A 13,832-nucleotide genomic window follows, 5' to 3' on the forward strand; every position below is an offset into this window, starting at 1 on the left:
AGAGTTGTTGCTCTTCTTTTCTTCGATCTTCTGTTGAGTTTGTAGGTGTTCAGAATGGTTTGATCCCTATCCAGCTGAATTCCTGAGAGGAGATGAAATCCAGGTCTCCTACTCCTCCGCCATCTTGCTCCGCCCCCCATTCAGAAACTTTGAATTCAGTTTCTGGTAGCAGAGGAAGAGGAGGTTTGCTTTGAATCATGATCTGTCTGGATGAGTCAGGATCCTAAGAGGAGACTAAGGTATCCAATTTGTCACTGGAATGGCCACTCCTTATATTAGGAAGGGCAGTGTATGAAAGAGATTTGGAAAGTGGTTTCTCCACAAAATCATCTCATCTCTTGGAGATTTGAAGAAGCTGTAGATTCAACATAGGCTTGAGATCCCACTGGGAGTAATTGTGTTGAAGGGAGATGCTGAATATCTAGAAAAGTATCTTTATGACTCCTGCTATAACCATGACAAAAATTGACAAGGAAGAACTTCTTGGAATCCAGGAACCAAATCTGAATTGACACATCCATTCCCACCAGCTCTGAAGGATGATAAATATGATCACCAAACAGAGAAAATTGGAACAGTTGGAATATACAGCCAGGAGACACCAACAGTGAAGCACAGAGATCAGAGATCTCCACCTCAACTTGAACACTCTCTAGAGGTGGGTAAATGAAATAATGTTAGAGCAGGATCCTTCTGATGCTATGATAATCAGTCTTATTGGGAAATGCTTATAGCCCTGAGCTTAAATTTAGAGTCCAGTTCTGATGTATTTCAGGACTTTCTGAAGATAGGGGGAAAAAGAAAACCTGTGTACCTTAAAGCCTTTCAATCTTATCCATTATCAGTCACTAGATTTAGTCTTCTTCTTACCCTTTAAGTGATTAGTAACACTGTACAGCATGTTTCTATAACCAAGGAACCATCAGGAAAGTGGGTGACCATTAGTATCACTTTTTGCGAACCATTTCAGGAAGATAAATTGAGAGAGACAGAAAGCAGAGAATCTATCCACTACAGATCGCTGAGCATTTGCTATAGAATCAGACACCTCCTCAGTCCCTGACACTCAGTCCATCAAGACCCTATCTGAGGCAAGTTTTGAATGACTGCATATGTCATGATGGCAAGGCCCTAGGGGGCTCTCCCTGGGTGTCACATCTCTCCTTGCAGGGTGAGGTTCTCTTCTCTGGGAGCCTGTGGGGATTTTTGCCACACGTGTAATGTAATTCTGTGATGAAGGTTCTAGACCTATACTGTCCACTATGGTATTCAGTAGCCACATGTGGCTATTAAATTTAAATTTTAATTAATTAAAAACTCAACTATCCAGTAATACTAGCTACATTTCAAGTGCTCAATAGCCATATGTGGCTGGTGGCTACCATATTAGACAGCACAGATAAAAAACATTTTCATTATTGCAGAGAATTCTTGTAGATAGCACCGCTCTATACAATGGGCCAATAAATATGGCTTGTGGACCAAATTTAGCCCACCTCCTGTGAATAGATAAACTTTTCTTGGAAGATAGCCATGCCCATTCTTTTATATATTATTGATGGCTACTTTCACACTACATGGACAGGGTTGAATTGTTTGTAAGAGACCATGTGGCCTACAAAGTCCAAACTGTTTACTGTCTGGACCTTTACAGAAAATATTTGCCAACCCTGCCCTATACTCTTCCCCAGAAAAAAAATGCCCATGGCTACATACAAAATTTTACACACAATTTTAGGAAACAAGTGAACCCCCTTACTTCCATCCATGTAAACCAAGCTCGGGTTACAGGCTTCTTTGCTAGTTCCATTTTTTTAGAATCTTCAGACCCCAATTCCATACTCCTGATATCCACAAATACTAGATTTATGTTTCAAAAGATTGAAAACAGCTTAAAAACTAATGCCACTGCAGAGTTTCAGGTTGTACTCTATGTGCCCCTTTCATACAGCATCAGTGATACTGTTTGAGTTTCACTGACAAGCCCACCATCACTTAAGAATCAGGCTATTGCCTCTGCTTAATATAAACCTTTTTCCTACTTTTGATTCTTCTAAGAGTCTGGATTCAGTGACTTTTTTGTTAGGCTCACTACCTAAGCTATTATCTATAGAAAGTTGTCAGAATCCTAAATAGTTCCCATCTTTTCTTTTCTTTTTTTTTAAAGATTTTATTTATTTATTTGAGAGAGAGAATGAGAGAGAGAGAGAGCACATGAGATGGGGGAGGGTCAGAGGGAGAAGCAGACTCCCTGCCGAGCAGGGAGCCCAACGCGGGACTCGATCCAGGGACTCCAGGATCATGACCTGAGCCGAAGGCAGTCGCTTAACCAACTGAGCCACCCAGGCGCCCTCCCATCTTTTCTGATCATTGAGATCTTTATCACTATAACACCTTCATTTAGCCTTCTCCTTCCTCTAGCTATTCCGTTCATTCTCAAATATATGCACATCCTGATGCCATAGTCACACTTAGAGGGCTGTCCTCTTAAGGTTCTATAGCACATCTTTGCAGTTTTTGTTATGTGTTGGTTGGAAGAGAATTTGTCCATGCATGTGGACACATACACACACCTAGACATTCTCTAAGTTTAGCTTAAGTACTTGATTTAATTAGCCAAGAGGACAAAATATTGTCTGAAGCCACAGGATGAGGGGGACTCACCAGAGGGAGAAGATGATAGTTGATGCAGTGTTTCTCAAAATCGCTCTAGTCTCCAGAGTTTCTTAGAGTAGTAACACAGCTGCAGATGACACTGCACATGAGTCTTTCCAGGTCCAAAAAGCTCAGGTCTTCCTACATCACAACCTTTTGTACTAAGAACTTTTACCACCATCCAGAGAGAACATAATCTAACGGTCTTTGTGCTTCTATTTAAGAGACCTTTGACAAATATTAGACCCTCCTTTTTTTTTTTTTTTAACAAAGTTAGCATCAGCAAGGCATGAACATTTTCATTCAATCTGTCATTCATTCTTTTTTTTTTTAAATCAAGTACCTGCTATTTCCAAGAGCTATTCTGGATGTTAGAGATATGCCAGTGAACAAAATAAAGTGCTACCATGGTGGTGCTTAAATTCCACTGGGTAACTAAAAACAATGTAATTTTTAAAAAACAGACATATAATATGAACTGAGGTAGTAGTGTTAAGTAGCATAGAAAAAAATAAGTAGTAATATTTAAAAATTAGGTAAATAATATGAAAGAAGTAATGCAGAGTAAATAATATGAAGGGTGATAGGAGTGCACTTTCATATGTGGGATGGTCACAGAAGGCCTCTCACAACATTGCAGCAGAAAGCAACATCAAGTGTGGGCGGAGCCTTTAAGACACGGACAACAGGTTCAAAGACCCTGAGTCAGGAGCCCGCTTGGTGTGTTGGAGGAGCAACATGGAAGTCAATGTGGCTATAGCAGAGTGGGGAAAAGGGAAGAAATGTGGTCAGAAGAAAGGTTGATGGCCATTGCTAAGACTTACCCTTTTGCTCTATGTAAGCTGGAAGTCCTAGAGGGTTTTCAGCAGAGAAGTGACATGTTATCACAATTAATACTATCTTTCTCTGAATGATATTTTGCTCCTCATTTTTAAGCCTTCTGGGAAATACATTATCTCTCAGTCCGCTCCAAACTCTGATTTAATGCTCTTTTTACTTGGATCACCCAGGCACTGAGTTGGATCTGAAGACCTCAGTCCCAAATCCAATTCCCCTGGGCCCACCACCTTCACCTCTTTTGGTTTGACTTTTACTCTGGTGTTGCTATAGGATCAGCCACATGGTGAAGTAACCAGAAAGCACCTGCCTCAGCTAATGCTGTGTCCTTCTCATTCTGCCCCTGACTTCTCTGCCACAGCCATGTGGGATGACTGTGAGGGCCTTTCTGTTGCTTGCACACTCCTGACATGTGAACAGGTTAACATCCCAAGAGGCAGGCACACTTTGACTAATGAGGGACAGGGGCAATGGATAGATTGTCTCTTGTGTCCCTTGGAAGGACAGAGGTACATTCTACACAGTTCCTCAAAGGATCCCCAGCAAGATTATGCCCCAATTACCCACAGTGGCAATCAGCTCAGTAACACACCCTTGGATGTTCTTTCTTTTCCTTACTTTTTACCTCTGTCCAGTCCCCTATACCTGTTTCTCTGAAATTAGTGCACAATAAACTACCTACATTTAAACCATATCTCAGACTAATTTGGGGAAATTAGGGTTAAAACACCCCTTCTCCTATTACTTTTCCTTACTTAGCTCCTGACTTTGCATTCAAAAAAATAATAATAATAATCTCTGAGTCAGAAGGACCTTAAGAGAATATTCAGTTACATAGTTTTGGTTACAGATAAGGAAACAGAGATCCAAAGAAATTAATATGCCTGTGCTATAAGTTATCTTTCTGGTGCAAAAGATGAACACGTGGAGAATTAAGAACATGTAAAAAAACAATGGAGCTTGGCAGACATTTCCAAAGTCAAGAATAAGACTTTCTTAATAGAGAAAAAAGATGGTCAACTAATCTTCGACAAAGCAGGAAAGAATATCCAATGGAAAAAAGACAGTCTCTTCAACAAATGGTGTTGGGAAAATTGGACTCTTAATCATAGGAAACAAACTGAGGTTTGCTAGAGGGGAGCGGGGTGGAGGGTGTAGTAACTGGGTGATGGACATTAAGGAGGGCATGTGATATAATTAGCACTGGGTATTATACAAGACTGATGAATCACAGACCTGTACCTCTAAAACCAATAATACATTATATGTTAATTAATTGAATTTAAATTTAAAAAAGAGAGCTTAAACTTTGGCATGGCATAAAAGGAACTGGTGCCTTCCAGGAATTGAAATAAAGAAGTAATTATATGATTTTATAATAAATGATAAGTGTTTATGAATATTCAAAGTTTGAAGTCAACTGCATTTTTCTGGAGAGTTTAGTTTCTTAGTAAATCAATCCATGTATTTTCACAGGGCATCTGTCCTAACAAGGTTCCATGCTGGTGTTTGTGAGAGCCAAAGAGCATTCTGAGATAGCTAATGGTAGACAGGGATCAGGAGATTGAACTTCTAGTTATATTTTGGCCATTAATTGACTCTGTGACCTTGAGCAAGTCACTTTCTCTCTCTGGGCTGTGAGTCAGTTCCTTCTTTGTAAAATGACTATTAGTCTTATCATTGAGGCATAGAATTTAACTTTTGAAGTGACTTTGGAGCTCATCTCCATCTTATAGGTCCAAAGAAATGAATTAAGTTTCTGAAAGTCATTGAGTCAGAAGAAGATCTGGTACTGTAACTTGGTCTTCCTGGTCCTCAATCTATGGATGAGTTTTGAAATTCTTCCAATCATGAAATCTTGTCATTCCATGATTGAAGTATAAGAGAGTATTTCTGCTCTAAAGGATCCCATAATCAAATTGAAGAGACACTTAACACACATAGATAATTATAAGACAGCAAATGAGATCCTGTAAGCAGGACAACAAACTCACTTCTTTGGCCATTCAGAGAAGCCAGTTGTCAGGAAAATCACTGATATTTGCGCTGAGCTTTTTATAAATGGGTCAATGGAAAAGATCATTATGGATGGAGAAAAGTAGCCAGAGCAAAGTCACGGACATGATCAGCCAGGAGGACATTAACTGAATCTGTCCAGCAGGAGTGGATGATGAGATAGGGTTCATGAGTTATAGTCCTTGAGGAGAGGAAATTCTTGGTGTCTCTCTTTTCCATTTCTTGGAGCTGATCTGAAGTTATCTATCTATGGTGAGGCAATCTGACTTCAGTCTATAACAGAGGAGAGTAGAATGTGGAAACTATGGCCAAGATCTCTTATAATTAATTATATGCTAATTTCTGATCTGTCCTCAAGCAGTTTTATTTTTAAATGACATTTTAAGCATAACTGATACACAGTGTCCCTGGCACCAGTGCTCAATAGTTTAATTGGTAGAATAATGAAGAACAATTGACATATTTTGCCAGTAGTTCTTTGGAACAGATTGTTTAAATAAGTACAATTGTTTATAAACAGAAATGTGTGAGGCCCACTTGGCTTGATAAATTTCCTGCTTTATGTGGGACTGGCGGAAAGATGAGAGATTAAAAGTTTCATGTTTAGGGGTGCCTGCCTGGCTAAAGCATGCAACTCTTGATCTCAGGATCGTGAGTTCAAGCCCCACATTGGGCATGGAGCCTACTTTATATAAATAAATTAAACATTTTTTTAAAGATGTTATTTATTTTTTTGATACAGAGAGACACAGCGAAAGAGGGAACACAAGCAGGGGGAGTGGGAGAGGGAGAAGCAGGCTTCCCGCGGAGCAGGGAGCCCGATGCAGGGCTCGATCCCAGGACCCTGGGATCATGACCTGAGCCGAAGGCAGACGCCACCCAGTGCCCCAAAACATTTTTTAAAAATAAAATAAAAGTTTCATGTTTAACATAGATAATTAGAGAAATGTAATTATGGCAGGACAATAGCAGTATGTATACTTTAAAAACAAGGAAACCTCAAAACAACAAACAATAAAACAGAAATCACAAAACAGGATGAGAGAAATAAGACCTAACATTTATGTCAATAAATGTAAATAAAGTCCCTATTAGATGATAAGGACTTTGACCTAAAACAAAATATAGCTATGTTCTCTATTCACCTAAAACATGACACAAAAGATTCACAAATACAAGGATAGTCAGAGAAAAATTGGACAAAAATAAAGCAGAAATATATTTTTAAATCAAAAAAGCAAATAAGAGAGACAAAATAACACAGGAGTGGCAGTATTAATATTTGTTAAAATAAAACTCAAGGGATAAAAGTTTTGGATAGGAGGATTGTTTTATAAAAGGTGTGACCCCCAATGAACGTATAATGTATAACACAGAAATATAGAGAGCAAAGTTATTAGAAGACAAAACCTGGAAAGAAACACAATTGTCATGGAAAAATTAGCACACATAGTTAGTCTTCAATAAATCATGGAGTCAAAAATAAATAGAATGTAAATATGCTTAATAAGGTTAATTTGATCAGTATATATCAAACTTTGTATCTTACAGATGATATAATCAAATATCCCTGGATCATTTATTAAAAATTACTTTATAGTGAACAAAAAAAAAGCCTCACTAAATTCAAAAAAAGTAAATTTTCTTCATAGTATAATAGAAGTGTGTTAGAAATAAAAAAATAAAAATTTAAACCAAAATCTCACCACTATTAAAACAACCATCCTAAATAAATATTAGATATTAAAGAAAGTGAAAATTTCAAATGCAGATTACATAGAAAATTACAGCAGTGCAAAAGCTACATGTCAAAGTTTATGGCTGAAAGGTGATTAAAATATTCTATAGAAATAGTCATACCTAAAGGATTGATGATAGATTCTGAATACACAAGCAAAATGAAAATCCTTAAGGTTCAATTCAGACAAATCCATAGCCTCGAAAGCTTTCATCATTTAATAAGGAAGAATCAAGATAAACTGCTATGAATTCAGCTCAAAAAAAAAAAAGAACAACAATATACACTTAAAGCATGAAGAGAAAAAAATTTTTAAAGTCAATCAGAAATCACAGGAACAGTCAAATTTATGAGTATCTTCAGGGGTTGATTGAAAAAAGTGTGAGTTTGACAAGTCTTTAAATTTAAAAAGGGAAACAAAATAAAATTCAATATGAGAAAAGTATGAGTAAATTTTTAAACAAGGCTACACTTTGTAGTATACTTTGGACTATGTGTTTAGAGTGAAAATTTCAACAAAATGCACAATTTCTAGAAAAACACAAATAACCAAAATTATATAGAAAACCAGATATAACTATAAGCATGGGAGTTATGTTTAAGCTGTCAAATTTTTTAAGTTCTTAAATTGTCAAAGAATTATCTCCAAAGAGGAGTTTTTACTGTTTTACAAATAGACTAAAACAAAATGTTTAATGAACAAATATTTCACATGCTATATAAAGTGGCCCAGATTACAGAAAACATTTAAAACTTCTCACTTTGCGTTATACAGCTCATGTAATCCAGTTACCAAAACCTAACCTGGTGCCTGAAGTACACACACACACACACACACCCCCCAAACTTATGGAATAGTCTTGATCATAAATATAGATATAACAATCTGAAACACAGTTTTATCAGAATCAAATGAATTCAGTTATTCAAAGAACGCCAAGATGGATTGCCTATTGGTATGTACTAATATAGACCAATAGACCATGGGATCTAACAAGAATTGTTGAATTACCATCTCAATATTTTACAGAAAAAATATTTGATAATTTTAATAGCCATTCCTTTTTTTAAAAACTCTTAATTAATTGGCAGAGAAGGATATAACCTAACACTAATAACTGTTATTACGTATAGTCATTCCCATTAAAACCAGGATCAAAACAAGAATGCCCACCACCATCATTGTTAGATAACCTTTTTCTAGATATTCAAATCAATGCAATAAGATGTGAAAGAAAAGTAAGAGTAACCAGGAAACAAACTGAGGGTTGCTGGAGTGGTGGGGGGTGGGAAGGATGGGGTAGCTGGGGGGATGGACACTGGGGAGGGTATGTGCTATGGTGAGCGCTGTGAATTGTGTAAGACTGATGAATCACAGACCTGTACCCCTGAAACAAATAATACATTATATGTTTTTAAAAAAAGAAGATAGTAGGAAGGGAAAAATGATGGGGGGTAAATCGGAGGGGGAGACAAACCATGAGAGACTATGGACTCTGAGAAACAAACTGAGGGTTTTAGAGGGGAGGGGGGCGGGGGGATGGGTTAGCCTGGTGATGGGTATTAAGGAGAGCACGTATTGAATGGAACACTGGGTGTTATATGCAAACAGTGAATCACGGAACATTACATCAAAAACTAATGATGTAATGTATGATGACTAACATAACATAATAAAATAAAATTTAAAAAATAAAATAAAAAGTAAGAGTAACAAACTTAAGGAAGAGTAATATTTATCAGAATATCATTATTTTTCTCAAAAATCCTAAACCATTAGAATGAGTAGTAGATGTTAGTATACAATTACAAACTCAACATACAAAAAATTAATAGCTTATGATTCTATTTATGTGATGTTCAAGAACAGACAAAACTAATCTCTGGTGATAGAAGTTAGAACAGTAGTTGCTCTGAGGGGAGAGTATTGCCTAAAAAGGAGTATAAAGAAGGTTTCGGGTGGTGTGGAGTTGTTCTGTATCTTGATTGGAGTGCTGACTAATGGGTGTATACTGCACATTTAATATATGTAAATATTACTGTAAGTTGGAATCATGCAATATATAGCCTTTTCAGGCTGGCTTCTGTCACTTAAAGGCATATTGCCTTTTTGTGGCTTGATAACTCATTTCTTTTTATCACTGAATATAATATTTGATTGTATGGATATGCCATAGTTTCTGTATTCATTCACCTATTAAAAGACATCTTGGTTGCTTCCAGGCTTTGGCAATTGTGAATAAAGCTACTATAAGCATTGATTTGTAGGTTTTTATGTGGACATAGTTTTCAACTCATTTGGTAAGTACCTAGAGAACAATTGTGAGATCACATGATAAGACTGTTTAGCTTTGTAAGAAACTGCCTGTTTTCCAAATTATCTGTACCATTTTGCATTCCCTCCAGCAGTATGAGAGTCCCTGTTCTTTCATCCTCATCAGCATTTGATATTGTAAGTTTTTTGGACTTTAGCCATTCTAATATGTGTGTAGCAGTATCTCATTGTTTTAATTTGCAGTTTCCTAATGACATTTGATGTTGAACATCTTTTTGTATCCTCATTTGCCATCTGTTTATCTTCATTGTCGAGGTGTCCAAATCTTTTGCCCATTTTTAAATTAGATTGTTTTCTGATTACTGAGTTTTAAAAGTTATTTGTAATTTTAGATATAAGTCCTTTATCAGATGTATATAAATATTTTCTTCTAATCTGTAGCTTTTCATTCTCTTTCCAGTATCTTTCTCAGAGTAGAAGTTTTTAACTTTAATGAAGTCCAGCTTATCTTTTTCTTTGCTTATGGATCCTACTTTTTGTGTTATAACTAAAAACTCATCACCAGAGCTAAGATCACCTATTTTTCTCCTAAAACTTTTTAGTTTTATAGTTTTGTGTTTTACATTTTGACCTATGACCCAATTGGAGTTAATTTTTGTGAAAGATGTAAGATCAGTCTAGATTCTTTTTTTTTTTTTTTTTGCCTGTGGCTATCCAGTTGTTCCTGCACCATTTGTTGAGGAAAAAACAGTCCTTTCTCCGTTGAATTGTTTTTGTTCTTTTGTCAAAGATCAGTTGACTGTATTTGTGTGGTTGATTTCTGGACTCTATTCTGTTCCATTGATCAGTTTGTCTATTCTTTTACCAGTACCACACTGCCTTGATTATTGTAGCTTTATAGTAAATCTTTAAGTTAAGCAGTGTCAATCCTTTGTTCTTCTTCAGTATTCTTCAGTCTTTTGCCTCTCCCTGTAAATTTTATAGTCAGTTTGTTGATATCCACAAAATAACTTGCTCTGGGATTTTGACTGGGATTGTGCTGAATCTGTTGATCAAGTTGGGGAAAACTGACATCTTAACAATATTGAGTCTTCTTGTCCATGAATATGTAATATCACTACCATTTATTTAGATCTTGGATCTCTTTCATCAGAGTTGTTTTCCTTATATATAGATCTTGTACATATTTTACCAGATTTTTTATTAAGTATTTCTTGGGGTGGGAGTGCTAATATAAATGGTATGGTGTTTCAAATTTCAAATTCCAATTGTTTGTTGCTGATATATAGGAAAGCAATTGACTTTAACCTTGCTTAATTAGTTACAGGATTTTTTGTTGTTTCTTGGTTTTTGTCAGTTCTGTGGGATATTCTGCATTGACAGTTCTGTCATCTGCAAGCAATTTTATTTTTTCTTTCCTAATCTGTACCTTTTATTTCCTTATTAGTCCCTTTTATTACCCTTTATTGTCTCATTAGTTAGGACTTCCAGTATAATGTTGAAAGGAGTGGTGAAAAAGAACATTCTTGCCTTGTTCTCGGTCTGTATGCAAATTACACCTCACTAAAATAAGTTAATTGAAAACTAATAGTTCTCCTGTATTCCAGCAGTGGACATCTAGAACATAGAATTTAAGAAAAACTATTTCCATTATAATACAAGAAAAGCTATATTTAACCAATGGCCAAGACATAAAGTAAACTACAAAATTTCACTAAGATGCATAAAAGATTTGAATGAATGGACAGAGACATCAGATTCTATCTCAAGGAAAGATTTAGTATTGCAAAGATTTCCAAAATTAGTTTGTAGCCTTAATGAAATTCAAATCAAAATTCTAATAATGGAATTTTTTATTAACCCACAGAAAATAGTCTAGTTCATTTGGAAGAATGAACAGGCAAAAGTAGGAAAGACATTTTTTAAAAATAAGAGTAATGAGGAGGGGCTTTCTCTACCAAAAGTCAAAACATGTCCTAAAGTAATAGTAGTTAAAATATTGCATTACAGGTACAAAAAGTGCATAAATTAGAGAAGCAGACCACATAGACCAGAAACAGTCTCTACTATATTTAAGAATTTAAAATGTAATAAAGGTAGCAGTTCAAAAACTGGAGGGAGGATAATTCAATAAATGTTACTGAGATAATTAAATATTTAGAAACAATAAGAGATTCACCACACACGTTATGTGAAAGTAAATTTCAAATGGATTTAGCTGTTCATCCAAGATTCCCTAGGAAACAGTCTAGTAAAGGAGATTTGCTGTGTAGAAGGTTCAGCGCTGAGTCAATTAGTCTGGTGGAGCAGAGGGGCAGTCAGGCTGCCATACAGTCAACGTAGAGAGCTCAGCCCACACCAGGGGAAGTTGTGGATCTAGAGTGGCCCTTCAAAGTTGTCCCAAATTGAGACAATGGCCTTTGTACCCTGATATCAACCAGCTTTGCCCCAGAGGGTTGTAATCTTGGACAAGACCGCTCCCTTTAGCTGAGAGAAATTCCAGAAGAATTTAGCTATTAGCCATCAGCCGCCAACCCTCCCAGCAACTGGTGGATGAGAGCCTTAGGCTTGAAGATAGAATCTGAGTGGCACACAATATCCACTACATACTTAAATGTAAAAGATGAAATTATGAAACAAATAGAGGAAAGTATTGATAAACATTCCTAAAATTGGATTGAGAAGGACTTTTTTGTGATACTTTTCCACAAAAGCTGTTGTAAAACAACTATTGTGACAATTGGTTTTATTGAAATTGGGATTATAGGTGGGAAGAGAAAGCAGTAGGAAAAACCACTGGCATCCCTGTGGTCCAACTGTGACCTCCCTTGCCTGCAAGGCTGGACATTTGGAGGACTGGCTTTACCTTCCAGTGCTGCTCTTTTCAAAGCCCTGAGAAATAAATCATGTCAGCCTTGGCTTGCGACCTGAGCTGTTGCTCCTATGAGACCCTCAGGATTAATTCACGTGTGTCTGGTAGGGAGGGGCTAATTTTCAATCACCCAAAGGGCCCTGCTTATTTCAAACTCAACATGTTTATAAGAAAGCATGGTCTCCAGGGAATATTCCCCTATCTCTCCTTATAATTGCACATCCCTGGGTGGCCTTACCCCACTTTTATGAGCCTGTTTTAGAAGGTCAAGGAGCTGCTAAACAGCTAGCATGGTGGACTTTTTTCCGATGTGCTCTCTCAGTGTCCCCATGTTCTCACTTGCTACTTTGTTCTGAACCCTTGGGAAGGTTGATGTATGGTTAGAGACCATGATGCTCAAGAAAGAAGACATCCTCAGGGTTAATAATAATTATGATAACAGCAGCCACAATGACCATACCAGACACTGTGAGAAGCACTTTCATATATCATCTCACCAAATCATCCTAAGTCTCCACTTTACAGATGAAGGAAGTGAGATTTAAAGTGACCAAGTTGCCCCAAATCACACAGCTAGAAGCACTGTCTTGAGCCACCTGGATACAGATTAAGAACTGATTCCAAACACCTCACTCTCTCTACTACCTCCAGTTCCTCTCAGGCCCCATTTAATGAGACAGGCTATGGGAACCACTTAATGCGCAGCTATTATTAGATCAGTGATTCTCAGTCTTGGCTTCTCATAGATCCATCAGAGGAGTTTCCAAAAATCCTGTTGGTTCCACTGGTGAGCCAGATTTGGGAACTATATATTAGATACACACAAAAATACTCTAGAATACAATATTGATGTCTTCTTAAAAGCTAATGTTACCGGGCGCCTGGGTGGCTCAGTTGGTTAAGCGACTGCCTTCGGCTCAGGTCATGATCCCAGGGTCCTGGGATCGAGCCCCGCATCGGGCTCCCTGCTCTGCGGGGAGCCTGCTTCTCCCTCTCCCACTCCCCCTGCTTGTGTTCCCTCTCTTGCTGTGTCTCTCTCTGTCAAATAAATAAATATAATCTAAAAAAAAAAAAAAAAGCTAATGTTACCTCCATTCTTAAACTTTGAGATTGTATCATTGATGATCCTGTGACTACTCTGAGAGTTTTGTTTACAACTTTATTTTCGTGTTAACCTAACACAAATGATAAGATAGAACATAGAGGCTTCAGTTGGCTTAGAAATTGTAGGTGCTGCCATGCATCCTCCTATGTGGTAGGGAGTTATAGCTCTGAATAGTTAGAAAACCCTGGTTCGAGTTCAAGTTTCAGACCTGCCACTTACTACCTATGTGATTTTTTTTTTTACTACCTATGTGATCTTGATCTTGAAACTTCTTTTTTTTGTTGTTTTATTATGTTATGTTAATCACCATACATTACATCATTAGTTTTTGATG

At 37.0% G+C, this 13,832-nt stretch overlaps 1 protein-coding gene across 19 annotated transcripts in view; it reads left to right on the forward strand.

Moving 5' to 3' along the window:
* Positions 1-13,832, forward strand: part of TMEM108 (transmembrane protein 108) — a 547,759-nt gene that overhangs the window by 490,638 nt on the left and 43,289 nt on the right. For 2 of the 19 annotated variants that reach the window (XM_081826408.1, XM_081826415.1), the window contains exon 7: positions 531-658. The exons of 16 other annotated variants lie outside the window; for them this stretch is intronic. The gene's annotated coding sequence lies outside the window, so the exon portion shown is untranslated. Of the gene's footprint in view, positions 1-516; positions 659-13,832 lie in introns of those variants that run through there. One more of the 19 variants, XM_031017657.2, reaches the window with a different exon arrangement.

This window comes from Leptonychotes weddellii, chromosome 1 (genome assembly GCF_054177405.1).
Source record: "Leptonychotes weddellii isolate Sample4059 chromosome 1, ASM5417740v2, whole genome shotgun sequence".
NCBI lineage: Eukaryota > Metazoa > Chordata > Mammalia > Carnivora > Phocidae > Leptonychotes > Leptonychotes weddellii.